Source organism: Hypanus sabinus, chromosome 4 (genome assembly GCF_030144855.1).
Source record: "Hypanus sabinus isolate sHypSab1 chromosome 4, sHypSab1.hap1, whole genome shotgun sequence".
In the NCBI taxonomy this organism is placed as follows: Eukaryota; Metazoa; Chordata; class Chondrichthyes; order Myliobatiformes; family Dasyatidae; genus Hypanus; species Hypanus sabinus.
In genome coordinates this window covers 1,218,685-1,233,715 of record NC_082709.1, presented here as the reverse complement: position 1 = coordinate 1,233,715, position 15,031 = coordinate 1,218,685, and the positions used below count along the sequence as shown (strand labels likewise).

At 42.8% G+C, this 15,031-nt stretch overlaps 1 protein-coding gene across 10 annotated transcripts in view; it reads left to right on the top strand.

The window, feature by feature from the left end:
* acmsd (aminocarboxymuconate semialdehyde decarboxylase) overlaps positions 1–15,031 on the top strand; it is a 169,522-nt gene that overhangs the window by 34,280 nt on the left and 120,211 nt on the right. For 7 of the 10 annotated variants that reach the window (XR_009511534.1, XM_059966275.1, XM_059966276.1 and 4 more), the window contains one exon: positions 9,958–10,057. The exons of the other annotated variants lie outside the window; for them this stretch is intronic. The gene's annotated coding sequence lies outside the window, so the exon portion shown is untranslated. The remainder of the gene's footprint in view (positions 1–9,957; positions 10,058–15,031) is intronic. 10 annotated transcript variants of the gene reach the window in all.

Sequence of the window (15,031 nt, the reverse complement as noted above, 5' to 3'; positions counted from 1 at the left end):
TGTTTCTTTGGCTCTTAGGGTTTTGTAGATGGCATCCCTTTCTATATGTTTGCTTATGAGTTATCAGAAGGGAACCATGTTTCCAAAAACTCTCATGCCTGCTTCATGTTTGCTTGCGCCAGAACTTCCACGATGTCCCAGTTAAGGTTATCAAAGTACGTATAGGTCCCCATATACTACTGTGAGGTTTATTCACAATAGACAATGAAATATAGTAGAATTAATGAAAATCTACACACAAGGACATACACACAACAGACGTGCAAAAGAAGACAAATTGTGCAGATACAAATAATAAATAAACAGATAGATAGATAGATACTGAGTTGTAGAGTCCTAGAAAATGAGTCTATAGGTTGTGGAATTATTTCAGAGTTGAGGTTATTCACATTGGATCAGGAGTCTGATGAAGGATAATAACTGTTACTGATTTTGGTGATATGGGACTTAAGGCTCTTGTACCTCCTTCCTGATGACAGCAGTGATAAAGAGCATGGTGTGTCACAATTGTGTTCTCCAGCAAATTCTATAGAATTGCTAATCTTGCATTTTCCTTTCTACTTCCCCATCATTTTACTGCAATGATAGATCAGGATAACTCAATGGCCAAATTAGGCAGTATTATAAATGCAGTCATGTTGCATATATTTAACTTCTGTTGATTGGAGATCATCATCTATGCTGTTCCCAAACATACCTCACATTATCTACTAGGCCTGACCACTGTTATAAAGTCATAAAGTCATAGAAAATTACAGTTCTTCGGGCCATCTAGTTTAAGATATGTAAACTGCTTATTCCCATTGATCTGCACCTGGACCATAGCCCTCGATACCCCTACCGTCCATGTATCTACCCAAACCTCTCTTAAATGTTGAAATCAAGTTTGCATGGACTCTTGTGCTGGCAGCTTGTTTACCACACTTTCACAACCTTCTAAGTGAAGAAGTTTCCCCTCAAGTTCCCCTTAAAATTTTCACATTTCAACCTTAACCCATGACCTCTGGTTGTAGTCCAACCTCGGTGGAAAAAGCCTGCTTGCAGTTACCCTATCTATACACCTCATGATTTTGTATACCACTATCAAATCTTGTCTCAACCTTCTATGTTCCAAGGAATTAAGTCCTAACCTATTCCATCTTTCCATATAACTCAAGTGCTTCAAATCCCACAACATCCTTGTGAATTTTGTCTGCACTCTTTCAATCCTGTTTACATCTTTCCAGTAGGTAGGTAACCAAAACTACAGACAATGCTCCAAATTCTCCAAAATAGGCCTCATGTATACTTTTTTCCTCTTTTGCATCCAACGTTTACATCCATTGTGCAGATGGGGACACACTACAGCCAGCAATGACTGTGAAGTCTGTGGTTGATATTATCCACAACTCAGCTCGGTGTAAATGACACCACTCCATTGCAGATATCCCATTGATTTGAAAAGACAACTCAGCAGGAACAAACAAACAAGCTTTGCTGTAGATACGATTCTTGGGCAGGGTTTGTTATTACCCTAAGTAAATCTCAGGGACAGGTAGGCAATTTGTATAATATCCAAAGTTTGTTGTGGTATTAAAATTTAAAATAGTTAATCTTTAACAAACTATTTTCTGACAATGTCAAAAATGAGGATAAGTGGCCATCAATTCTGATGTATTTTAGCAAATACATTACAAGCATCTTCTGCTTTTACCAAAATGATGGTGCCATAGTCATCAACCTATATGATAAAGAACTCATCATAAGAATATGAAATATTTTCTAATGTGAAAGGGCAGTTATAAGTAGGTTATGCAATGGAATACAGAACAATTTATTTGCCTTTGAATTTTTATAATTTCACAGCTCTTTTAACAATGTGCAGCAGGTCAAATTACATTTGAGTTTTGAAGTATTTCTGAAAGTTGATGTTCCTGCTTTCCTAAAGTGTCTCTTGGGCTTAAAAACACATCGAGAACTGCAGCAGTGCTCACGACAGTCTAAAATTAACCTAATAATCAAAATGGAAGAAAGAAAAAATGATAAACTGCTGGCAAAAGTATAAAAAGTAGATATTCAAATTAGTATATTAAAGGAATAAGATTTTGTGAATAGAAGAGAAAACATGGCAGCTAATCATATTCACACATCACACGTAAAGTAATAACAACACACAAAATGCTGGTGGAACACAGCAGGCCAGGCAGCATCGATAGGGAGAAGCGCTGTCGACGTTTCGGGCCGAGACCCTTCATCAGGACTAACCGATAGGAAAGATAGTAAGAGATTTGAAAGTAGTGGGGGGAGGGGGAAATGCGAAATGATAGGAGAAGACCAGAGGGGGTGGGATGAAGCTAAGAGCTGGAAAGGTGATTGGCGAAAGTGATACAGAGCTGGAGAAGGGAAAGGATCATGGGACGGGAGACCTCAGGAGAAAGAAAGGACGAGGGGGGAAGCACCCGAGGGAGATGGAGAACAGGTAAACAACTAAATATGTCAGGGATGGGGTAAGAAGGGGAGGAGGGGCATTAACGGAAGTTAGAGAAGTCAATATTCATGCCATCAGGTTGGAGGCTACCCAGTCGGTATATAAGGTGTTGTTTCTCCAACCTGAGTTTGGATTCATTTTGACAGTAGAGGAGGCCATGGATAGACATATCAGAATGGGAATGGGATGTGGAATTAAAATGTGTGGCCACTGGGAGATGCTGCTTTTTCTGGCGGACCGAGCTTAGGTGTTCAGCGAAACGGTCTCCCAGTCTGCATCGGGTCTCACCAATATATAAAAGGCCACACCAGAAGCACTGGATGCAGTATACCACACCAGCCGACTCACAGGTGAAGAGTCGCCTCATCTGGAAGGACTGTCTGGGGCCCTGAATGGTGATGAGGGAGGAAGTGTAAGGGCAGGTGTAGCACTTGTTCCGTTTATAAGGATAAGTGCCAGGAGAGAGATTGGTGGGAAGGGATGGGGGGGGGGGGGAAACGAGTGGACAAGGGAGTCACGTAGGGAGTGATCCCTGTGAAAAGCAGAGGGGGGGGGGAGGGAAAAATGTGCTTGGTAGTGGGATCCTGTTGGAGGTGGCGGAAATTACGGAGAATTATACGTTGGACCTGGAGGCTGGTGGGGTGGTAAGTGAGGACAAGGGGAACCCTATCCCAATTGGGGTGAGGGCAGATGTGCAGGAAATGGGAGAGATGCGTTTGAGAACAGAGTTGATGGTGGACGAAGGGAAGCCACTTTGTTTAAAAAAGGAAGACATCTCCTTCGTCCTCGAATGAAAAGCCTCATCCTGAGAGCAGATGCAGCGGAGTCAGAGGAATTGTGAGAAGGGGATAGCTGTTTTGCAAGAGACAGTTTGGGAAGAGGAATAGTCCAGGTAGCTGTGAGGGTCTGTAGGCTTATAGTAGATATCAGTAGATAGGCCGTCTCCAGAAATGGAGAGAGAAAGATCAAGAAAGGGGAGGGAGATGTCGGAAATGGACCAGGTAAATTTGAGGGCAGGGTGAAAGTTGGAGGCAAAGTTAATAAAGTCAACGAGCTCAGCATATGTGAAGGAGGCAGCGCCAATGCAGTCGTCGATGTAGCGAAGGAAAAGAGGGGGATGGATACCCGTATAGACTTGGAACATGGACTGTTCCACAAAGCCAACAAAAGGCAGGCATAACTGAGACCCATACGGGTGCCCATGGCTACACCCTTGGTTTGGAGGAAGTGGGAGGAGCCAAAGGAGAAATTATTGAGAGTAAGAACTAATTCCGCTAGATGGAGGAGAGTGGTGGTTAGGTCCGGAATCCAAAAAAAAAGGGTGAGCGGCGTGACCATCTCGGTGGGGGATGGAGGTATGTAGGGACTGGACGTCCATGGTGAAAATAAGACGGTGGGGGACAGGGAACTTAAAATCATTGAAAAAATTCAAAGCGTGAGAAGTGTCACGACCATAGGTGGGAAGAGATTGAACAAGGGGGGATAAGACAGTGTCAAGGTATGCAAAAATGAGTTCAGGTAGACCTATTGTCTCAGCTTACTCCTGCACCCACTGAACTCATTTCTGCCTCTCTCACCACCATTCAGGGCCCCAGACAGTCCTTTCCAGGTGAGGCGACACTTCACCTGTGAGTCGGCTGGTGTGGTATACTGCATCCAGTGCTCCCGGTGTGGCCTTTTATATATTGGTGAGACCCAACGCAGACTGGGAGACCATTTCACTGAGCACCTACGCTCAGTCTGCCAGAGAAAGCAGGATCTCCCAGTGGCCACACATTTTAATTCCACATCCCATTCTGATATGTCTATCCATGGCCTCCTCTATTGTCAAAATGAATCCAAACTCAGGTTGGAGGAACAACACCTTATATACTGGCTGGGTAGCCTCCAACCTGATGGCGTGAACATTGACTTCTCTAATGGATATTGGGTGAAAGTTGAATAGGGAGTTAACATTGGCATGTGGCAAAGGTAATGTCGCAGTAGTTATGGGGGATTTCAACATGCAGGTGAACTGGGAGAATCAGATTGGTGCTGGACCACAGGATAGGGAGTTTGTAGAGTGCCTACGGGATGCATTCTTGGAACAGTTTGTACGAGAGCCGACTAGGGACAAGACTATTCTGGATTTAGTGTTATGTAATGAACAGGATTACATAATGATCACATAATAAGTGATCTTGCAGTAAAGGAGCCATTAGGAGGTAGTGATCATAATATGATAAGTTTTTATCTGCAATTTGAGAAGGATAAGGGCAGCTCGGAGGTGTCAGTGTTGCAGTTGAACAGGGGAAACTACGGAGCCATGAGGGAGGAGCTGGCCAAAGTTGACTGGACGGATAGCCTAGCAGAAAAGGCAGTGGAACAGCAATGGCAGGTATTCTTGGGAATAATGCACAAGGTGCAAAATCAGTTTGTCCCCCAGAGAAGGAAGGATTCAAAGGGGGGAAATGGGCCACAGTGGTTGACAAAGGAAGTCAGAGATTTGCATAGCATTAAAAAAAAGGAAGTATGACAGGGCTAAGGTGAGTGGGAGGACAGATGATTGGGAAGTTTTTAAGGAACAACAGAACTTAAGTAAAAAGGCAATACGGGGAGAAAAAATGAGGTACGAAAGCAAGCTAGCCAGGAATGTAAAGGAAGATAGCAGAAGCTTTTTTAGGTATGTGAAGAGAAAGAAGATAGTTAAGAACACTGTTGGGCCCTTGAAGAATGAATTGGGTGAAAATGTTATGGGAAACAGAGAAATGGCAGAAGAATTTAATGAGTACTTTAGGTCTGTTTTCACTAAGGAAGACACAAGCAATCTCCCAGATGTATTGATGGGCCAAGGACATAGGGTAACAGAGGAAATGAAACAGATTGACATTAGGAAGGAAACGGTGATGAGTAGACTGATGGGACTGAAGGCTGACAAATCCCCAGGTCCAGATGGTCTGCATCCTAAGGTACTAAAGGAGGTAGCCCTGGAAATTGGACCTGGGGACCTGAGGAGGTGGCCCTGAGGATTGGAGAATGGCTAATGTTATCCCACTTTTTAAGAAAGGAGGGAGGGAGAAAACAGAGAACTATTGACCTGTCAGCCTAACATCGGTGGTGGGGAAGATGCCAGAGTCCATTATTAAGGATGAAATAGTGGCATATCTAGATAGCAGTGATAGGATTGGGCCGAGCCAGTGTGGATTTACCAAGGGTAAATCATGCTTGACTAATCTGTTGGAGTTTTTCGAGGATGTAACCAGGAAGTTAGACGGGGGAGATCCAGTGGATGTAGTGTACCTCGATTTTCAGAAGGCATTTGATAAGGTCCCACATAGGAGATTGGTGGGTAAAATCAAAGCCCAGGGCATCGGGGGGAAGACATTGACAAGGATAGAAAACTGGTTGGCAGATAGAAAGCAAAGGGTAGCGGTGAATGGGTGTTTCTCGGAATGGCAGGTGGTGACTATTGGGGTGCCACAGGGCTCAGTATTGGGACCACAGCTGTTTACAATTTATGTCAACGATTTGGATGAAGGCATTGAAAATAACATCAGCAAATTTGCTGATGATACTAAGCTGGGTGGCAGTGTGACATGTGATGAGGATGCTAGGAGAATTCAGGGTGACTTGGATAGGCTGGGTGAGTGGGCAGATACTTGGCAGATGATGTTTAATGTGAATAAGTGTGAGGTTATCCACTTTGGGAGTAAGAACAGGAAGGCAGATTATTACCTGAACGGTGTAGAGTTAGGTAAGGGAGAAATTCAAAGAGATCTAGGAGTCCTTGTTCATCAGTCACTGAAGGTGAATGAGCAAGTGCAGCAGGCAGTGAAGAAGGCTAATGGAATGTTGGCCTTTATTACAAAGGGAATTGAGTACAAGAGCAAGGAAATCCTCTTGCATTTGTACAGAGCCCTGGTGAGACCACACCTGGAGTATTGTGTACAGTTTTGGTCTCCAGGGTTAAGGAAGGACATCCTGGCTGCAGAGGAAGTGCAGCATAGATTCACGAGGTTAATTCCTGGGTTGTCTGGACTGTCTTACGCAGAGAAGTTAGAGAGACTGGGCTTGCACACGCTGGAATTAAGGAGATTGAGAGGGGATCTGATTAAAACATGTAAGATTATTAAGTGATTGGACAAGATAGAGGCAAGAAATAAGTTCCAGATGCTGGGAGAGTCCAGTACCAGAGGGCATGGTTTGAGAATAAGGGGTAGGTCATTTAGGACAGAGTTAAGGAAAAACTTCTTCTCCCAGAGAGTTGTGGGGGTCTGGAATGCACTGCCTCGGAAGGTAGTGGAGGCCAATTCTCTGGATGCTTTCAAGAAGGAGCTAGATAGGTATCTTATGGATAGGGGAATCAAGGGATATGGGGACAAGGCAGGAACCGGGTATTGATAGTAGATGATCAGCCATGATCTCAAAATGGCGGTGCAGGCTCGAAGGGCCAAATGGTCTACTTCTGCACCTATTGACTATTGTCTAACTTCCGTTAATGCCCTCCTCCCCTTCTTACCCCATCCCTGACATATTTAGTTGTTTGCCTGTTCTCCATCTCCCTCTGGTGCTTCCCCCCACCTTTCTTTCTCCTGAGGCCTCCCGTCCCATGATCCTTTCCCTTCTCCAGCTCTGTATCACTTTCACCAATCACCTTTCCAGCTCTTAGCTTCATCCCATCCCCTCCAGTCTTCTCCTATCACTTTGCATTTCCTCCTCCCCCCACTACTTTTAAATCTCTTACTATCTTTCCTATCAGTTAGTCCTGATGAAGGGTCTCAGCCCGAAACATCGACAGCGCTTCTCCCTATCGATGCTGCCTGGCCTATTGTGTTCCACCAGCATTTTGTGTGTGTTTGAATTTCCAGCATCTGCAGATTTCCTCATGTTTACACATAAACTAATAATGTTTTACTATATTTCCAGCAACCAGTAAGTTATTAGGTAACACAGCAGTCTGATAATCTAGATGTTGCATTCCAAATGTTGGAAAGTCATCGTAGAAAACACCATTTTAATACAAACTGTCCATGAGCTATAATCAACCAGCATACTTCTGTTAAAGAAAATTGAATTCTAACAGTGCTCCACTATCAAGAATAAAATATCACAGAAGTTCCAGTTTTCTCTAATATTTAGATAATACTTGGATTTTAGAAGACACCACACAAAAATTAATTAGAAAATTGAAGCTGGTGAAATGAATGAACCACTGACTGTATGAACAGGAAAATGCTTTAAAGAGAGGAAACAGAGTTGTGGTAAGCTGTTGTTTTTTTCACCTGGAGTGTGGTAGTCAGTTCTGGGGCTAATTTAATTATATAGACTAATTCATCATGGGATGCAGAAATACCACTTTGCAAACGATGCAAAGCTTGAAATTAAGTTGAATGTTAATCACCTGGAAAAAGACAAGGGTGGAGCAGATGAATGGACAAATGGCAGATTGAAGTTAATACTAAGAAGTGATGTCATTTATTTTCACAGAAGGAAGGAGAGAGACAAGGGAGAGTAAATGGCATACTGTAATTCTAAACATGATGCAGGAAAAAGGGACCTAGTTTGTAAGCATAATTTCTTGAAAAAGCCAGGGCATTTTGAGAGACCAGCTAGAAAATCATTTGTCACCTGGGGGTTGCTAAATGAAGGTACTGTACATATAAAAAATCTTTTAAGTTATGTGGCTACTTAGTGTATCTTTGTAGTCTTCTACTGTAGCCCATCTGCTTCAAGGTTCTACATGTTGTGCATTCTGTTGCAGGGGGAATTGGGAGTCCTTGTGCAGAACACCCTAAAGGTTAACTTGCCAGTTGAGTTGGTGCTGAGGAAGACAAAAGCCATATTAGCATTCATTTCAAGAGGTCTAGAATACAAGAGTAGGGATGTGACGCTGAAGCTTTATAAGGCACCAGTGAGGCCTCACCTTGAGTATTGTGAACAGTATTGGACTCTTCATCTCAGAAAAGTTGTGCTGGCATTGGAGAGGGTATAGAAGAGGTTCACAAGGATGATTCCAGAATAAAAGGGTTATCATGTGAGGAACATTTGATAGCTCTGGATCTGTACTCGCTGGAACTTAGAAGGAGAAGGGCGATCTCATTGAAACCTGTCAAATGTTGAAAGGTTTAGACAGAGTAGATGTGGAAAGGATATTTTCCATAGTTGGGGAACCTAGGACAAGAGCACACAGCCTCAGGATAGAGCCCTTTCAAAATAGTGATGCAGACAAATTTCTTTAGCCAACTGCTGGTGAATTTGAGGAATTTGTTTCCAAGTGAAGCTGTGGAGGCCAGGTCATTGGGTAGAATTAAGGCAGCGAATGATAGATTCTTGATTGGACTTGACATCAAAGGTTATGGGGAGAAGGCTCAGGAATGGGGTTAAGAAGAGAGAAAAGGATCAGCCATGATTGAATGACAGAGCAGACTTGATGGGCCAAATGGCCTAATTCTGCTCTTATGTCTTATGGTCCTGTAGCACTATGGTCAGACATTCACTTTGTTTTTCAAGTCCCACCATGTGACTTAAGTATGTTTCATTTCTAACTTCTTTTCCCTGGCTTCAATGAAATGCCTTGAGGAGGGAAGGGAAGTGAATATTTTCAAGCCTGCTGGTGAGTGAAAGGGACTATTGTGATTATTCAACCAGATAAAGATAAAGAAGATGAATAGATGAGAACCTGGCAATGGAGATTAATGTCAGGAACTGAAATTGTGCACTTTGCGAAGAGAATTATTATCAAATTGAGTGAAACTACAAATATGTTACGTTCAAGGGGATCTAGGTGTTTTAGTGGATAAATAACAGGCAGGTGTAACAAAGAGTTAAAAAGGCAAACTGCAGTTTGGGCTTTATTGCAAAGGGGTTGGAGTTTGAGAAGAGGAAAGTTTTGTTACTGTTGTACAGGGTGTTGGAGAGGCCATATCTGGTATGCTGTGTCCAGTAGTATAAGGTAGAATTAGAGGCAGTCCTAAAGAGATTCATTAAGCTCATTTCTGGGCTGAGATTATCATCCAGGTAAAAGAGTTTTGAACTTTATTACTCCTACTTTAAAAGAATGAGATGTGAATTTATTTGTCTTATAGGGTTTGAAAGTGTAGGTGTTAAAATATTTTCATAAAGAGAGTCAGAAACGAAGAGACATAACTAGAAAATGTGTTCCTTAGAGAGATGAAAGTGTAGATGTTGAGATATGTTTGCTTGTCAGAGAGTAAAAAACAAGGGGCCATAACTAGGGAACAGTCATTTAAAGCTGACTATATAAAAAATTCTTGTCTCTGAGGATAGTGAATCTCTGGTATTCTCTGCCTCTTAGGGTGGTGTAGGCCAGGACATGAGATGTACCTAAGCAGATATCTGGAAAATCAAGGAATTTCCAAAGTCTCAGAAGATGGCAGCGTCCTGTGATGCAGCAGCTCCCATGGAGATACTGTGTTTTTTAAAAATATTTTTATGATCACATGACCATGCTGGACATTAAAACTTAAAGTATTGTATGTCTACCCCATCAGCAAGTTGCTTGGCTGGGGAGAAGCTAAAGGAGCAGGACAATGCGAATCGGGCAACTGCCTGCATCAGAGTCAACACACAAAGAAAATGCCCAGTCTAACAGTGAGTGATCTTCTTGTTTACATTACTCCAGATTGTAAGACACTGTTAGACATTGTTAATGTGAATGCCTCAAGTCCAATTCACTGATTTATTGGCAAACAGTAGGGGAGCTGTATGGCCTCAGTCATGGCGAAAACTAGGTCTCAAGCTACAGTGTCGCCTGGTTACAGCCACCCATGAGAGAGGCATTGGAGCACTCCGCTGGATGCCACATGGTGGAGTTGCTGCTGCCCTCTGGTGTTTGCTCAGCAGAAGACAAGATGGATTGTGTTTATCTGCAGACTGTTGCAACATTCATGGACTCGGGGATTGAGCTTTTCTTTGTATTTTACTTGCTATTTTATATGTGCTATGTATGCCTCGTGTTGTGTATGACTGTTGGTACTGTGATTTCTACCTTAGCCTCGGAGTGACAGTTTCATTTGGCTGTATTCATGGAGTATTCATGTATGGTTGAAATACAATTAAACTTGAATGAAGAGTTATGGAGAACTGGAACAGAAGAATTCAGCCAACATAGACACATAGAAACATAGAATACCTACAGCACAATACAGGGCCTTCGGCCCACAAAGTTGTGCTGAACATGTCCCCACCTTAGAGATTACTAGGCTTACCTAGGGCCCTCTATTTTACTAAGCTCCATGCACCTATCCAAAAGCCTCTTAAAAGGCCCTATCATATCCACCTCCACCACCGTTGCCGGCAGCCCATTCCACGCACTCACCACTCACCACTAAAAAACTTACCCCTGACATCTCCTCTGTACCTACTCCCCAGCACCTTAAACCTGTGTCCTCTTGTGGCAACCATTTCAGCCCTGGGAAAAAGTCTCTGACTATCCACACGATCAATGCCTCTCATCATCTTATACACCTCTATCAGGTCACCTCTCATCCTCTGTTGCTCCAAGGAGAAAAGGCCGAGTTCACTCAACCTGTTCTCATAAGGCATGCTCCTCAATCCAGGCAACATCCTTGTAAATCTCCTCTGCACCCTTTCTATGATTTCCACATCCTTCCTGTAGGGAGGCGACCAGAACTGAGCACAGTACTCCAAGTGGGGTCTGACCAGGGTCCTATATAGCTGCAACATTACCTCTCGGCTCCTAAATTCAATTCCACGTTTGATAATGGCCAATACACCACACGACTTAACCACAGAGTCAACCTGTGCAGCTGCTTTGAGCGTCCTATGGACTCAGACCCCAAGATCCCTCTGATCCTCCACACTGCCAAGAGTCTTACCATTAATACTATATTCTGCCATCATATTTGACCTACCAAAATGAACCACTTACCATTTATCTGGTTTGAACTCCATCTGCCACTTCTCAGACCAGTTTTGCATCCTATCAATGTTCCTCTGTAACCTCTGACAGCCCTCCACACTATCCACAACATCTCCAACCTTTGTGTCATCAGCAAACTTACTAACCCATCCCTCCAGGTCATCCAGGTCATTTATAAAAATCACTAAGAGTAAGGGTCCCAGAACAGATCCCTGAGGCACACCACTGGCCATCGACCTCCATGCAGTATATGACACGTCTACAATCAATCTTTGCCTTCTATGGGCAAGCCAGTTCTGGTTCCACAAAGCAATATTCCCTTGGATCCCATGCCTCCTTACTTTCTCACTAAGCCTTGCATGGGGTACCTTATCAAATGCCTTGCTGAAATCCATATACACGACATCTACTGCTCTTCCTTATCAATGTGTTTGGTCACATCCTCAAAAAATTCAATCAGGCTCGTAAGGCATGGCATGACCTGCCCTTGACAAAGCCATGCTGACTACTCATAATCATATTATACCTCTCCAAATGTTCATATATTCTGGATCTTCTCCATCAACTTACCAACCACTGAGGTAAGACTATAATTTCCTGGGTTATCTCTACTCCCTTTCATGAATAAAGGAACAACATCTGCAACCCTCCAATCCTCTGGAACCTCTCCCGACCTCATTGATGATGCAAAGATTATCTCCAGAGGCTCAGTAATCTCCTCCCTCACCTTCCACAGTAGCCTGGGGTATATCTCAACTGGTCCTGGTAACTTATCCAACTTGGTGCTTTCCAAAAGCTCCAGCACATCCTCTTTCTTAATATCAAGCTTTTCAGTCTGCTGCAAGTCATCGCTACAATCACCAAGATCCTTCTCCATACTGAATACTGAAGAAAAGTATTCATTAAGTACCTCGACTATTTCCTCTAGTTCCATACAGACTTTCCCACTGTCACACTTGATAGGTACTATTCTTTCACGTCTTATCCTCTTGCTCTTCACATACTTGTAGAATGCCTTGGGATTTTCCTTAATCCTGCCCGCCAAGGCCTTCTCATGGCCCCTTCTGGCTCTCCTAACTTCCTTCTTAAGCTCCTTCCTAGTAGCCTTATGATCTTCTAGATCTCTAACATTACCTAGCTCTCTGAACCTTTTGTAACCTTTTATTTTCTTCTTGACTAGATTTATTACAGCCTTTGTACACCCCGGTTCCTGTACCCTACCATAACTTCCCTGTCTCATTGGAACATACCTACACAGAACTCTACACAAATATACCCTAAATATTTGCCACATTTCTTTCTGTACTTTTCCCTGAGAACATCTGTTTCCAATTTAAGCCTCCATTTTCCTGCCTGATAGCCTCATAATTCCCCTTACTCCAATTAAACACTTTTATAACTTGTCTGTTCCTATCTCTCTCCAATGTTATTGTCAAGGAGATAGAATTCTGATCACTATCTCCAAAATGCTCTCCCACTGAGAGATCTGACACCTGACCAGGTTCATTTTCCAATACCAAATCAAGTACAGTACAGCCTTTCCTCTTGTAGGCTTATCTACATATTATGTCAAGAGACCTTCCTGAACACACCTAACAAACTCCATCCCATCTAAACCCCGTGCTCTGGGGAGATGCCAAGCAATATTTGGGAGATTAAAATCTCCCATCATAACAACTCTGTTATTATTACACCTTTCCAGGATCTGTTTCCCTATCTGCTCCTCGATATCCCTGTTACTATTGGGCAGCCTATAAAAAACACCCAGTAAAGTTATAGACCCCTTCCTGTTCCTAACCTCCACCCACAGAGACTCCATAGACAATCCCTCCATGGTGTCCACCTTTTCTGCAGCCATGACATTATCTCTGATCAACAGTGCCACACCCCCACTTCTTTTGCCTCCCTCTCTGTCCTTTCTGAAACATCTAAAACCTGGCACTTGAAGTAACCAATCCTGTCCCTGAGCCATCCGAGTCTCTATAATGGCCACCACATCATATCTCCAAGTACTGATCCACGCTCTAAGCTCATTTGCTTTGTTCACAACACCCCTTGCATTAAAATGGACACTTATTTCCCTCGATGCGGAGAAAGCATTTGATCATATAGAGTGGAACTACCTTTTTGCAGTTTTAGAAAAATTTGACCTTGGCCAAAGTTTCATTTCTTGGATCCAATTGCTGTACCTGTGTCCTACTGCCTCTGTTTTAACCAATTTTCAGAAATCCCAAGTATTTAATCTCAAACATGGCACCCGCCAGGGATGCCCCTTAAGTCCCTTTCTCTTTGATTTGGCTATGGAACCTCTGGCGATAGCATTTCGAAACTGCCCTGAATTGACTGGGACTTGGAGAGGGGGTGTTGAGCATAAAGTTTCTCTCTATGCTGATGACTTATTACTCTTTCTCTCAAATCCGTCTACATCCTTACCTCTAATGTTTTCACTTCTTGACCAGTTTAGCCAGATGACTGGCTATAAACTTAATTTACATAAGAGTGAACTTCTCCCAATTAATAAAGAAGCCCAAGAACTGACATTTCAAGATCTCCCTTTTAAAGTAGCCCATAATCAATTTACTTATCTTGGAATTACAGTCACAAGGAAGTTTAAAGATCTCTTTCGTGAAAACTTTGCCAATCTTTCATATGCTATAAAACAGAGTCTGGTACAATGGTCACCACTATCTATGTCTTTGGTAGGTCGTACTAATGTTGTTAAAATGTATGTTCTCCCCAAATTTTTATACCTATTTCAATCTATCCCAATTTTTATTCCTAAATCTTTTTTTGATTCCTTAGACTATTATTTTGTCATATCTGTGGCAGAATAAGCACTCTAGAATTAATAAAATCCATCTCCAAAAATCTAAAAAAGAGGGTGGCATGGCTTTACCTAACTTTCGTTTATATTATTGGGCAGCTAATATACGTTGTATTACCTTCTGGTCTTTCTTCCATGGCCAACCCGAGTGCCCTAACTGGGTGGCGATGGAGCTGAGCTCCACTAAAGAATTATCTATCTCTGCACTTCTTGGCTCTGCACTCCCTAGTAGTCTGCCCAGATCAATAGCTAATCCCATATACCTCCAAGATAGCAATCTCAGGGTTGCTTCCAGTGCCATGTGCAGGTGGGTTTAGAAATTGTAAGACAGTGCTGATCAACACGTGGTTGAAGACATGGTGCAGGAGGGAGGGCTTCAGATTTATAGATAATTGGGCAGTTTTCCAGGGAAGATGGGACCTGTTCCGGTGGGACAGTTTACATCTGAACTGGAGGGGGACAAATATTCTTGCAGGTAGGTTTGCAAGAGAGGCTCCAGTGGAATTAAACTAGATACGAGGGGGGAGGGGAACCAGAGTGTAGGAACAGATGTATGGGAGAAGGAAGAAAAAGAAGAAGAAAAAAGAAAAAGTTCTTTGTACTGTTAGAGATAAACAGAGAGGAAGAGGTGGAGAATTTCTTAAGTGCATTTATTTTAATGCTAGGAGCATTGTAAGAAAGGTGGATGAGCTTAGAGCATGGATTGATACCTGGAAATATGATGTTGTAGCTATTAGTGAACCGTAGTTGCAGGAGGGGTGTGATTGGCAACTAAACATTCCTGGATTTCGTTGTTCAGGTGTGATAGAATTGGAGGGACAAGAGGGAGAGGTGTTGCGTTGCTTGTCAGAGAAAATAT